Below are 12,204 nucleotides of genomic sequence, written 5' to 3'. Positions count from 1 at the left end.
TGCTGTCAGTTGGGAAATTGTTGCATACCAAAATATGTACATACATACATATGTACATGTATATGTACTGTGTCTGCAACGATATAACAAAAAGTAAAAAAAAAAGACATCATTAACAATAGTAAGTAACACAGCAACAACAATAATGAATGAACAGTAGTCAAGCATTCAACAATATGGCCAATAATCAGCGCAACAATCGCTTACAACAAAATAACAAGCTATGCCAACAACCAAAAACAGAAAACAAACGAAAAAAAGAGAATTGCATTAACAACAAGCAACATCTTGCAGCAACTACATATTATTAGTTACAATTGCAATGACATCTTTAGCACTCTGGCACACTCAACTACATGCATATATGTACATATTGCACACACATACCTATAAGCAAGAACTTATGTCGCACGGCCCGTCTGCATTGCATGCACTCGATTAGATGCAGCATATCGTCGAGTGCTGCCAATGTCCGTTTATTGATTTAAAAGTAGTTGCTCTTGTCGCTTAGAATACGTTTTATTTCTAATAACTTTTATTTTTACGATTTCTTCTTCTTTTCCTTAGAGAGGCATATCGAATTCATTCGCTTAATATTCACCGTAAAATGGTTAAGAGCAACCATTGGTTCCATAGTTGCCGTTTCAAATTTATGTCTTTGCTACCGTTGACGTCTTTAGTTGATTTGGTTTGGTTTTTGCTTTGGTTGCAACAATTATTCAGGGACGTATGTAGCTGCAAACAACTTTTGCTACAATTACCTGTGCACATTAGGGTGGTACAAACAAAGGAAAGTCGAAATTTTAATGCTCTCACCTCTTAGGATCGTTCTATATCGAAAAAATATATATGCCGATTTTTTTAAATGGTATAGAATCCCTGAAATTAAATATTTTTCAATCGGTTAACTCCGTTTACCCTCAAATAAAATCAAATGATAAGTCCGAGTTGTTATTTTAACCATTTCTTAATATTATTAACTTTCGTAGGTTCATTAAAAACCCAAAAAATGTCATGAGGTGCCATGAGGTGCCATGAAATTCTCACAAATATAGTCAATATTAAAAAATGGTTAAATCTGTGTTCGTATGGAACAGTAGCTTATGTCGAAAGTCTGGCTTTAGTATAATGCGGCATTCGCAGCATACGATTGCGAATGACTCACTGGCGCCGAGCCGTTGAAGAACTTTTGGCAAATAAGCGTGCAGAAATAGTTCCGATACTAGCAAGTCAATATTTTTATTAAGTCTGATCAAAAAAATTCCTTTTCGTTTAAAGAATAAAGGGAATGCTGCACTATACTAAAGCCAGCTTCCCGACATAAGCTACTATTCCATACGAGCACAGAAATAAACAATTATTCTTTAAAGTCTCCTGAAAAGAAACTGAGTTTGGCTATTGAAAAGTTTTGGGTTTTCAAGAATTCTTTACCATTTCAACGAAAAATTGTTTTTCCCCACATAAAGTACAGGGATAACTTTGAGCGCTTTGAGCAACCGCTAAATGTCTTTTGATAAAAAAAAAAACAGGGGTATATCTTTTCGATACAGAACAATCCGACTTTACTTTTTTCATGCATTTTGGGACCACCCTAATGTGCTTACGTACATACATACACTGGCGATCAAAAGTGAGTGCAATGTGTTTTTTCTTAAATATTTGCAACGTTTTTCAAGTAAATTTTTTTATATTTTTTTTTAATGAGGTTCATACTCTAATCAAAACCACATAAGTCAAACTTCTAACTTTATACAGAAATTAGAAAAATTCAACGAATTTTCGTCTAAATTAAGCTGAATTTTTAGAAAAATTTTGAGTAAGCGCAAGTTTTAAGCGGCCTAAATTTCGCGTTGATTTTTAATGATTTTTTTTTTTGTTGACGGCTTTTTGCACCTTTTACCATATAAATTTCTTGTAGAATAATATGTGCATTACCGTTTGCAAACAAAATTAAAAAAAATAACGCTATCTTTTATAAATTTCCCTTGTTCTTTGTATAAAACCGCAAAATCCGTTGGAAAAAAATTCATTAAAAATCAACGCGAATTTTAGCCGCTTAATAGCCTATTTCCACCAAAGGCTTAACTGCAGTTAAGAGCTCAAAGAAGTTCAAATAATTCCAACATGGGGTGATCGGCAAGGTTTTTTTCTTAAGTTTTACTTTTTTCCTTTCGTTTGCTTTAATAGGTGGAATTACCCCCTTCGAGTTGTAATCTCCGTTTTTCAAACGGCATAAACTGCAGTTAAGGCTTGGTGGAAATCAACTATAAAACTTGCACTTGTTTCACTAGAATCACATAGCCAATCTATCTGCGACCCAAAATTTTTCTAAAAATTCAGATTAAAAAGTAAAATATTTAGATGAAGATTTGTGGAATTTTTCTACGTTCTGTATAAAGTTTGAAAGTTTGACTTATGTGGTCATTAAAGCATAAACAAAAAAATGTTAACTTGAAAAAATTTGCAAATATTAAATAAAACACACCATGCACTCACTTTTGATTGCCAGTGTATGTATGTACGTCTTATAGCTGTAAAGTGTCAACCGAATCTGCATCATCTGCTGTGAGGTGCATATTTTTATAACGCAAATAAAGTGTATACTTCCTTTGCTAAAATGACTGCATGTACCAAAAAAAAAAAACAATTATTAAACTTGTTGGGCTAAGAAACAGGGCCGTTTTAGCGTACAGGCACTTAGAGCAAACAAGTTCATAGCATCAGCCCGCCTAGGTAAGCTCCTATTTTCTTGAAACTGAAGCCAAGTCCTTTCCACGCAGAGGCAGGCTTAACTTTTAACCAACGGCTACCGCAATTAATACTTTCAGAGCAAATACGTTTGAGTCTGTTCGTATGACATGATCATTAGGGTGGAGCGAAAAAATTAATTTTTCGAACACGAAATTCTAATAGTGTGGAAAAATTGCGTAACATGATCACATTGAACTGTAAAATTTCGAAATACCTCTCAAACTACACTGTACGACATTTTCAGCTTTTTTTCTGTGTAATTGATGAAACCGAGTTTTTCTGAAAGTCTGTACTTTTTTTTTTAATTTGAAGTTGGTGGTCGCAGAGCAGCATTTAAAACAATTAAAATTGATTTAAATGCAAATATTTATAAAATCAAAAGGCCGTTCTAGAGGTTTTGAGGAAAAAAAGGAATTCGAATTTGCTATTTATTTTTGCCAAATACGGCTGTAAAAATTAATTGCAAATTCGTACCCAAAAACTCCTCGTTTGTTGGTATAAATATTTGAAATTAAATCCATTTTAATAACATAGGTTAACAAAAAATAATAATAATAGTAATAATAATAATAGTAATAATAAAAAGGGAAACACACAACCGACTTCCAGGCACATATAAAAACTTAGAAGTACCGTTAATTTCATCATAATCCAAAGGTCGGAAATAAATCAAATTAGTATGAGACCATCTTCCCTATAAAAAAAAAGAATTATCGAAAACGGTTTACGTGCACCAAAGTTATGCGGTAGCATACATTAAAAAAATATTCCGATGATTACCTTCCTCCATTTTTTGAAGTCTGTTAAAAACGTTTTCGCTTTGTACCGTTCAAGAAGCAATTGGCAAACAGTGATACGCCGTTCGATACATCTTGGTTTGAGTTCGTGAGTCACCTAATTTCCCATTTCATGGACCATACAAATCACTCTTAATAGCAATTAAATGTCTTGTTGAGTCACACCTAATAATTACCGCAAGTGCCCATTCCGTTTGGCACGGGTCTTCGTTCGAAATTGCCTGCAATTTTATGTCTACCAACGTCGATGGCCTTCTTTCGGTTTTGAAATGTCGGAACCAGTACTCACAGGTTAAAATTGATAGAAGCCCCGTACAGCAGCACCATACAGCAGCCGGTAATTTTTCACGGAAGGAAAAAACCAATGCTTCCCGCGAATGGATTTCTTTTCAGGCACAAAAGTTGGCGTAGTCATCGCATGAAAAAATATGGTGTTTGAATTTTGATGAAATGAAACCAACCGTAATATGTATGTGGTTAAATGATGACACTTTAACATAAAGTTGGCTGCCACATTGTCAGGTAAATGGTAAACCCTGCACGTGCTTTGTTAATCGATTCGACTAACAACAATCGTACTTCGCTTCGTACCTCTGTCTGAAGACATTTACCTTTTTGTTTGTAATTATATGGAAATTGCCTTTTTTCTGCTAAAGAGAGAGTATATTCAATTAAGAATGTCCACGATTTAGCTTTCCCTGATTCAATATATACACATTTGATGTTGCCTTTTTTTAAGCCATTTTCCATTTTTTTTTTGCCTATTGTACCTTTAAAAAGGTGATTATATTTAGCGAGGAAAAAGCCCTTATTCCTGATAATATAAAAGTTTCAAACGTTCCATATTTAAATTTGGCGCCACTTGCATCAACTCACGTTGAGCGCACGTTTAGTACATTTAAGGCTGTGTTAAAACCTGTTCTATTATTTTTTGTATGAAAAATGAGCAGGAAAGAATGTTACTTATACGCCATGTACACCTGAAAATATCTCGAAAACTTATCCATAGGATAAAAAATTAACTCGATTTTCGGAATCAGCGAACAATTCTATATAGGAATTGGATATGTAGTGGCGTCCGTTGAAGATTTTTCCTGTAAACCAGTGTTATTTTTCAGTTTTCGTCTTTTTTAAGTGCATTCTTTAGCCTTTTTTGCTATTTCTAGTGCTTTTTCCTGCCTATTACGTTATTTTATTTTGCCTTTTTTATAGGTCATAAAAATCTGTTCTTTGGCTATATGTAACAGAGAAAAGAATATGTATTTAATATTTTGTTAATGTGCTTTAAAAAATATAAAGAACTAAAAATTATGAAATGTTTTTCCATTTTAACTGTTGTTTGTTGGTCACTTAAATTCAAATTTGGCGTTAGTCGTTTCGACTAACAAGCCCGCAGATATGGTCAAAAGAGCGAAGCACTTACAGGGTTAATGCGACTAACACCCTCTATTGACAATCCCATACAACTTACTTATGGCCAAACTCAGCTGAGTGATAATCACAAATTATCTCAACAACCACGGATTTTAGCATACGAAATCATACTCAGGATGTAACTAAATAAGGGCAAGTACCAATTGCGTATAATTCTGAGTGGGCTTGTAAATCTAAAACTGATAACAATTGGAGGTTAGAATTGCTTATACAATATCCATAATGGATAGAGTCTATAGAGCACCGCGCGTCCCATAACTAAAATTCCGAGGCTACACTTAAATAACTCCCAAGTAAATATACTTTTACGTAATGATATAGATATGTTTAGGGGGAAGTATGGAGGCCTAATATACGATTGGTGCATTTGTACAAATTTTTTCATTTTGGCTGTCACAGAATGGTGTTGCCTAGAAATTTTGATTGAGAATGAGTTCACCTCACTAAAAGAATTTCCAAACAATCCCACTCTATAACCGTCAAAATGTAAAGATCTATACAAATGCACCAATCGTATAATTTGGCCTTAAGAAGGCTCCCTAAGTACGGTTGATGAAATGAGAGAAGATTACTAAACGAAAACATTAACGATGACTTATTTTGGAGCGAATTTCCGTCAAGGAAACGGTAAATCATCTTACCACCCTGTAGGGAAAATCAAGCAACACCAACACGAAAATATTAATATTTAAAATTGATTTGTAGACCATTTTGTTACATTAATTTTAGCCAACAACAAATGGGCCCCATTAAAATAACACGCCGCCCCTGTAAACATTAAAAAAAAAACAAAAACATTTGGCTAATACGAAACCCAGCTACCGTTTCCACCAGTTTTTGGACGCGCATAATGCAACCTTAACATTTCAGTGGACAGGTCGTCGAGTTTCTGAAGCACAAATGCCATATATGCTGTCTGGCTTCTTGCGCCGACTGTTATTTTGACGACGATTTTGTCGGTCCCATGTGAGCCAAAGGCACATATGCATACATACATATGTATGTACGTAGTCAAGTCCACTATTAAAATTTAAATTTTCATAGCATCCTCATAGCATCAATTCTATGCGGATAAAAAATGTCTGTACGTATGCACTTACATTTGTACATACATACAAATGGAGGAATGTGTAGTTATGCATGAGTGTTTTACGAATAATAGCTGAATTTTTTCTGCCGTTATAACGAATATCATTGGATTGCCCCAATTTAGCGGCGTTTTTGCACAAAGTATAGCAAACTTGCTTACATACTTGATTGCCTTTAGGCAATTTTTTGCGTTCTATACGAGTACGTACGTTTGTATGTAATTAACAAATGCAATTTTAAGACTCTTTGTGTTTTTTGTTTGCAAAAGTATCATAAATTATAGTATTAAATAACTATGTATGTACGACCTTTAGCGTTAAATTGTAATTAAAATGTTGCATATTGCAAACATTTGATGCATTGATTGAGAAACATTTTAATTGCAAATATTTCAAATTACTCTCCACAGCATAAAATGAGGACCTGGCGAATAGTGGTGCTGGCAAAATAAAGGAAGCGCAGTTTTATACAAAAAAATTTTGATTTTCATTTTTGTTTAGACGTTATTTATGTTTTAATTCTATAAACGCCACCCTTAACATAATTTAGAGGTAGAAAATACTTTAACTTTACCAATAAAATTGACTCACGACAACATATTAAATACGACATATTTATAAATACATACATACAAATAAATGTTGAAATATGTATATACACATAATGCTCGCATCTATACTTTTTCTGCACTATTTTCCTGCTTTTTTTTCAAAAATACTGCATTTATACGAAGCAATATTTTTTTGTGGCAAAAATTTTAATACACAGAACAGTGATGAAAGATTGTGGGTAATTACCCTATTTGAGTGATATTTTGCAACAAAAATTATTAAAATGGAAAAAAGGGAAATTTCAAATAAAAAGTGCTTTTTCATTTAACACAATTATCGATGTATATTAGATCAAATTTCTAGAATATTCGATACTCTTACGTAATTAATCATTTTGAAGATGTGATGTAGAGTAAAATTATGTATAAGTATTAAAAATTATAAGGACAATTTTGAAATTTTTCTCACGTTAACCAATTCAAGCGCTGAGTAAGAAATAATCTTTTCAACTTTAGCTGGTGTTTAATGTAAAAAGCGGAACAAATTATCCGATGAAATGTTAAATTGCACATGTATGTACATATGTATTATATAAAATAATGGTTGCTTTTGAATCAAAAAAAGGCAAGTACTTCAATTTCAAAGTCACCAAAAATCATATTCGCTAACACAATGAAAATAATTTGTAATAGTGATAGTTTTAAGAATTACCAGTAAGTATTCAACAATAAAAACACAACATGTATACACATACATACATACATATCGTTACCTTAATAGAGAAAAAAGTTTCTTAAAAATTTTAATTTAATTTTTTAAAAAGGTGAAATTCAAAATCTATGAAAATATTCCTAATGATTAATCTAAACCATTTCTCCGTGCTGAGAGGTCTCGCAAGGTGTCGGTTTTCATTACATCAAATTTCTAATCTCCCTGTACCGCTAAAAAGGTTCTAAATTCAAAAAATAAAACCTGTGCACATCTATGTAGAATCCCAGTTCTTTAATTTGACTTCTCATTTTGTAAATTCGAAAGGACGGTGCAGATGTGATGACCTTCAAAAAAATAGATGGCAACCCTAATTAAAAATATTATTAGCCTAAAGTTTTTTTAAAACTCTTTCGTTTGACACTAATACTTCGATTTTTTATTTATGTAGCTTGCGTATAAGTAAAACAAATTCGACTTTTCGAACAGGTGGTAACCCCTTTAAAAATATTTTCAAACTAAAATCGTTTTATCGTCTGGCATTGTTATACATATTTCAATTAACTGATGAATTAAGTTGAACGTAATTTTCTAAGCACATGGCAACTCTCCTAAATAAAGTTCAGAAATAAATAATTTTCAAACCCATTTCGATTGATTCCCATCTTTTGGCAATCCAACTAATTTATTAAATAAACTTAATTCAATTTTTTCAACAGGTGGCAGCCCTCTTCTGGCACCTTACAAAAATTCTAGATGTTCAATTTAAACATTTCTTCACACTCGTTCGTTTGATACCCATATTTTACAATTTCATGTAACTTATGTATAATGAAACTAAATACGACTTTCAAAACAGGCGGCAACTCACTTAAAAATTATTTTCGAACTAAAATTACCTTAAGTGACATTGTTATAAATATTTCTAGTAACTGATGAATTAAGTGGAAATTTATTTTTTAAACACTTGGCAACCCTCCTAAATATAGTTCAGAAATAAGGCATTTTAAACCCATTTCCAGTGATAACCATCATTTAGTAATTCAATTAACTTATTCAATAATTTTAATTTAACCCTTTAAACTGGGGCAACCCTCAACCACATCAAAATATTCTAAATTGGCAAACTAAATATTTCTTGAAACTCTTTCATTTGACATCCATTTTTAATATTTCATATAACTTGGGTATAACATAATACAATTCGACTTCTAAAATATGTGGCAACCCTATTCAAAATATTTCCAAACTACTACCTTCTTAAACCACTTTTGTCTAACATCCATATAGCGATACCTTATTCCCTTACCAAATTCCTTTAATTAAAACTGAATTACATTTTCTAAACGTGTGGTAACCCTCCTACGCGTAGTTAAGATATGTAACCGTCTCCAATCGGGACCAAAATTTATATGTGTAATCTGTGACCCTGGTATTACCGATTGAGGGGCTGAGACTGATAAAAATCGTTCATTTAACTTTAAGGACCACCCTAACATGCATACATACATTTGACCAATTAGGACTATTTTTCTTTTGTTTGTTTAGTGTTTATTAATTTTTCTAAGTTTAATTAATTATATAATACCTAAACACCATATAAGTAAATCCACATTTCAAAATTTTTAGTAAAAACAAACTTTTTATTCATAATTTTAAGAAAAATTCTAAGTTCTTATGCAATTTTGTAGCGTATTAAATTCTAGTGCAAGTCTCAAGAGGCTAGGAAGTCGAGTTGTTTTTTGAAAATTTTTTTTTAAATCAAAGTGGGTTGCAATATTCTTCTTATGGCTTTTTGTTTAATAAGTGGGTACATTGTATTTATTAAAATTGTTAAAGAAACGTCGTTTGCATGGGACTTCTTGAACAACAAACAATAATAATAAAAACTTTTCAAAACACGTTTAGTTAGGCAACCAAACTACGGCTACATACGATACATATGTACATAAATAGATGGGTGATTCCACCGTCACTCGCGTTACATTCGTAGAAAAATTTTGTCATCACAAGTCTAAGAACGTTACCATTTGCACGTTTCAAAGTACGAAAAAGAGTTTACTTGTTGGAATATTTATATAGATCTAATAATATTTTACGAACCATTTTCAATCAAATTCTTATAACTTATTAAATACAAATTAAAAGTTAGTCGTCACGCGCGTTACGATTTCGAGGAATATTGAGCATAGCTGATTTATCAAAATTTATGCGAAAGTTCTCAAAATAATTAATTTTTTTGATTTTAGAATATTATTAGGAATTAAATGGAGTGTAGTCTGCAAAAAAAAAATTACAAGGAAATTAGAGAGTTGTGAAAGATAAATGGAAATGTATTCGGTATTATTATTATTTTTTTTTTTAATTTCGGAGGCACTACTTTTATTAAGTTCTAGCCATTTTAAGGGAATGAGTATCTATATCTAGTGTTTCGACATATTTTGTTCAATATGGTTTGATATATTTATATCAACTTAGCCCTATTACTAACTTAAAAATAACATTTTTGTTTATTCGCTTTCATGAATCTCTCCCATGGAAATACCCAAATCATATACACACAGTTGTATTTACTTATGCCTACAGTGTGATTGTTAATACAAATGGTAAAAGTGCAAGTGTTATACTTTCAATTTTCGTTCCGTGAATTGTATGTTAGTGACGCACTTTTCAAAATGCACAAACATGTATACACATCTACGTACATACATATGTATGTAAGTATGTAAATACTATACAAATGCTTGTGGTTACAAAGGCCGGTTTTCTTGGATTACAAAAGAGCTATCAAATTGCCGATTTTATAATATTACCATTTCTGGCCAGCAAATACGAAGGTACGTTTGTATGTTTCTAATAGATATACTTTCTTTTGCAAAACTATAGCACTGCCAATTAACTCGGTAGTGCTCTTCAGCTTACGTTGATTTGTATGTATTTGTATCTATGAGTTATATAAATATAATATAGTAAAACGTATAACTTGTAAGAATGTACATACAACTTATATACACATGTATGGATGTACTTATGTACAATAACAACGTTAAAGGAGAAAGAACAGCCCCCCTTAGAAAAAAAATTATAAAGAAAGTAAAAACCAAGTTTCTTTGAATTATGCGACGACGCACTGTGTTGCGGCTAGTGGAAAAGTAACTTTTTTCCGATTATTTTTTTCAGTGTTTTTAATGATGCAATTTTGTCACAGACATTCCAAGTAAACAAAAAACACATAAAGCTTATTTTTATGTTGGCCCGTTGATTTTTAATTGATTTTAGAAGTCAAATATACAAAATTTTCACGAAAAGAGGGGATTTCAGGGCTGTATTCAAAATGATCTCATTTGATTTTGGTGACAGATATTTTGATTCGGAAAAAAAATCTGCCTTCGGACAAGTATCTTCTGTAAAAAAAGGAATGTTGTTTGAGACATTTTCATATGCACCTTTTTTAGAGCGAAAACCCGACTAAAGGTCCATTTTTCCTTTAAATTTGGGTTAGGTAAGCAATATCTAAAAAGTCCCAGAGAGTCCCAGTTCCAAACCACTACAGAAATGTTACATAATTTGTTTTCAACGAACTGTGAAAAAATCAGCTGCCCATACCTGCCCTCCTGGGAGTTATAGCGATTTTAGTATATCACTCTCAGTATTTATTCCATAGAAATAGAACGGAAATTCTCGGAATCACTTATTGAATAATTTAATCATATTGGTTTTCGGGTGACTTTCCGTCATCCCACGTCAAATTTTTATTATTTTCAGACCGGTTTCGGCTAATCGCCATCTTCAGTGTTTTCTTTTTTGTCACTAATTAGTCCGCATGTGTGTCCGTCTTTATATAGTGTTTTCTTTTAGCTTGTGGTGGTACCTTTCTCTCTCTCTGTTGTTTTACTATTTTATTCTCTCTCTTTCGCTCTCTCTCTCTCCCCCTTTGTTTTTACGTCTAGGTAGGTGGGTGAAATAATCCGTTATTGCGCGCTTATTTGTATTGTTTTTATTTTGTGGTTTTTTTTTTTTTATTCTACATCTATTCTAGCACTCCACAAAAATGAGCATAACTCTCTTAAAACTGAAGCTATTGACTTCAAACCGGTATCAAATTAAAGCTTTTATTACCACCTTTCAAATAAGAAATGAAATAGATTTTGGTTTTATATAAAATTTCAGAGTTTTTCAAAAAATATCGAAAAATCATGAAAATTTGACGTTTATAATTCTTGTTCGGACCACCCTATAGTTTATTTAAAAAACTAATCATAGAGTATTTATCAGAAATAAAAGAACAATTAAAATAAATTTTTTTTGTAAATTTTTCGAACAATTATTTTGTTTTTTTGACTTTTGTTGAAAATTTGACCCAACAATTTTTTTCGGTGTAAATTTTTTTTCACTCATTCTGTTTGGGATTTCATTCTGACCAATCTGTAGAAGTTTCTCATCGATACAATTAAAATTACAGTTTAGGCAATATGATTTCCAAAAAATTCCGGTTTCGCAACACTGTGCGACGCGTTGGGATCGGACCACTAACATCAGCAATAAATACAGAAAAGCGAGAGCTACAAGCTCCCGTTATTGCACTCTCTGCTAGCAGCAGAGAATTTAGGTGACAACAAAGCTCCTGGTCCCAACGAAATACCAAGTAAGGTACTCAAAGTGGCTATAAGACACAAAAAAGTTGCTACTGCAAAGCATGATCAGACGCCTGACGATCAACTGGAATTTGCGGCAAAAATAAATGGGCGAGTCATAGCCAAACGCCTGGAGGTATAGATTGCTGCCAAGGATGGAATCTCCGGCTGCTGACTCGGATTTAGAAGAGGCAAATCAACTTCGGACGCCAAATCTAAAGTAGCAAAAATAGGGAGTAA

Source organism: Rhagoletis pomonella, unplaced genomic scaffold (assembly GCF_013731165.1).
Source record: "Rhagoletis pomonella isolate Grant_MI unplaced genomic scaffold, Rhpom_1.0 Rhpom_scaffold_00010, whole genome shotgun sequence".
Classification (NCBI taxonomy): Eukaryota; Metazoa; Arthropoda; class Insecta; order Diptera; family Tephritidae; genus Rhagoletis; species Rhagoletis pomonella.
This window is presented reverse-complemented; position numbering follows the sequence as displayed.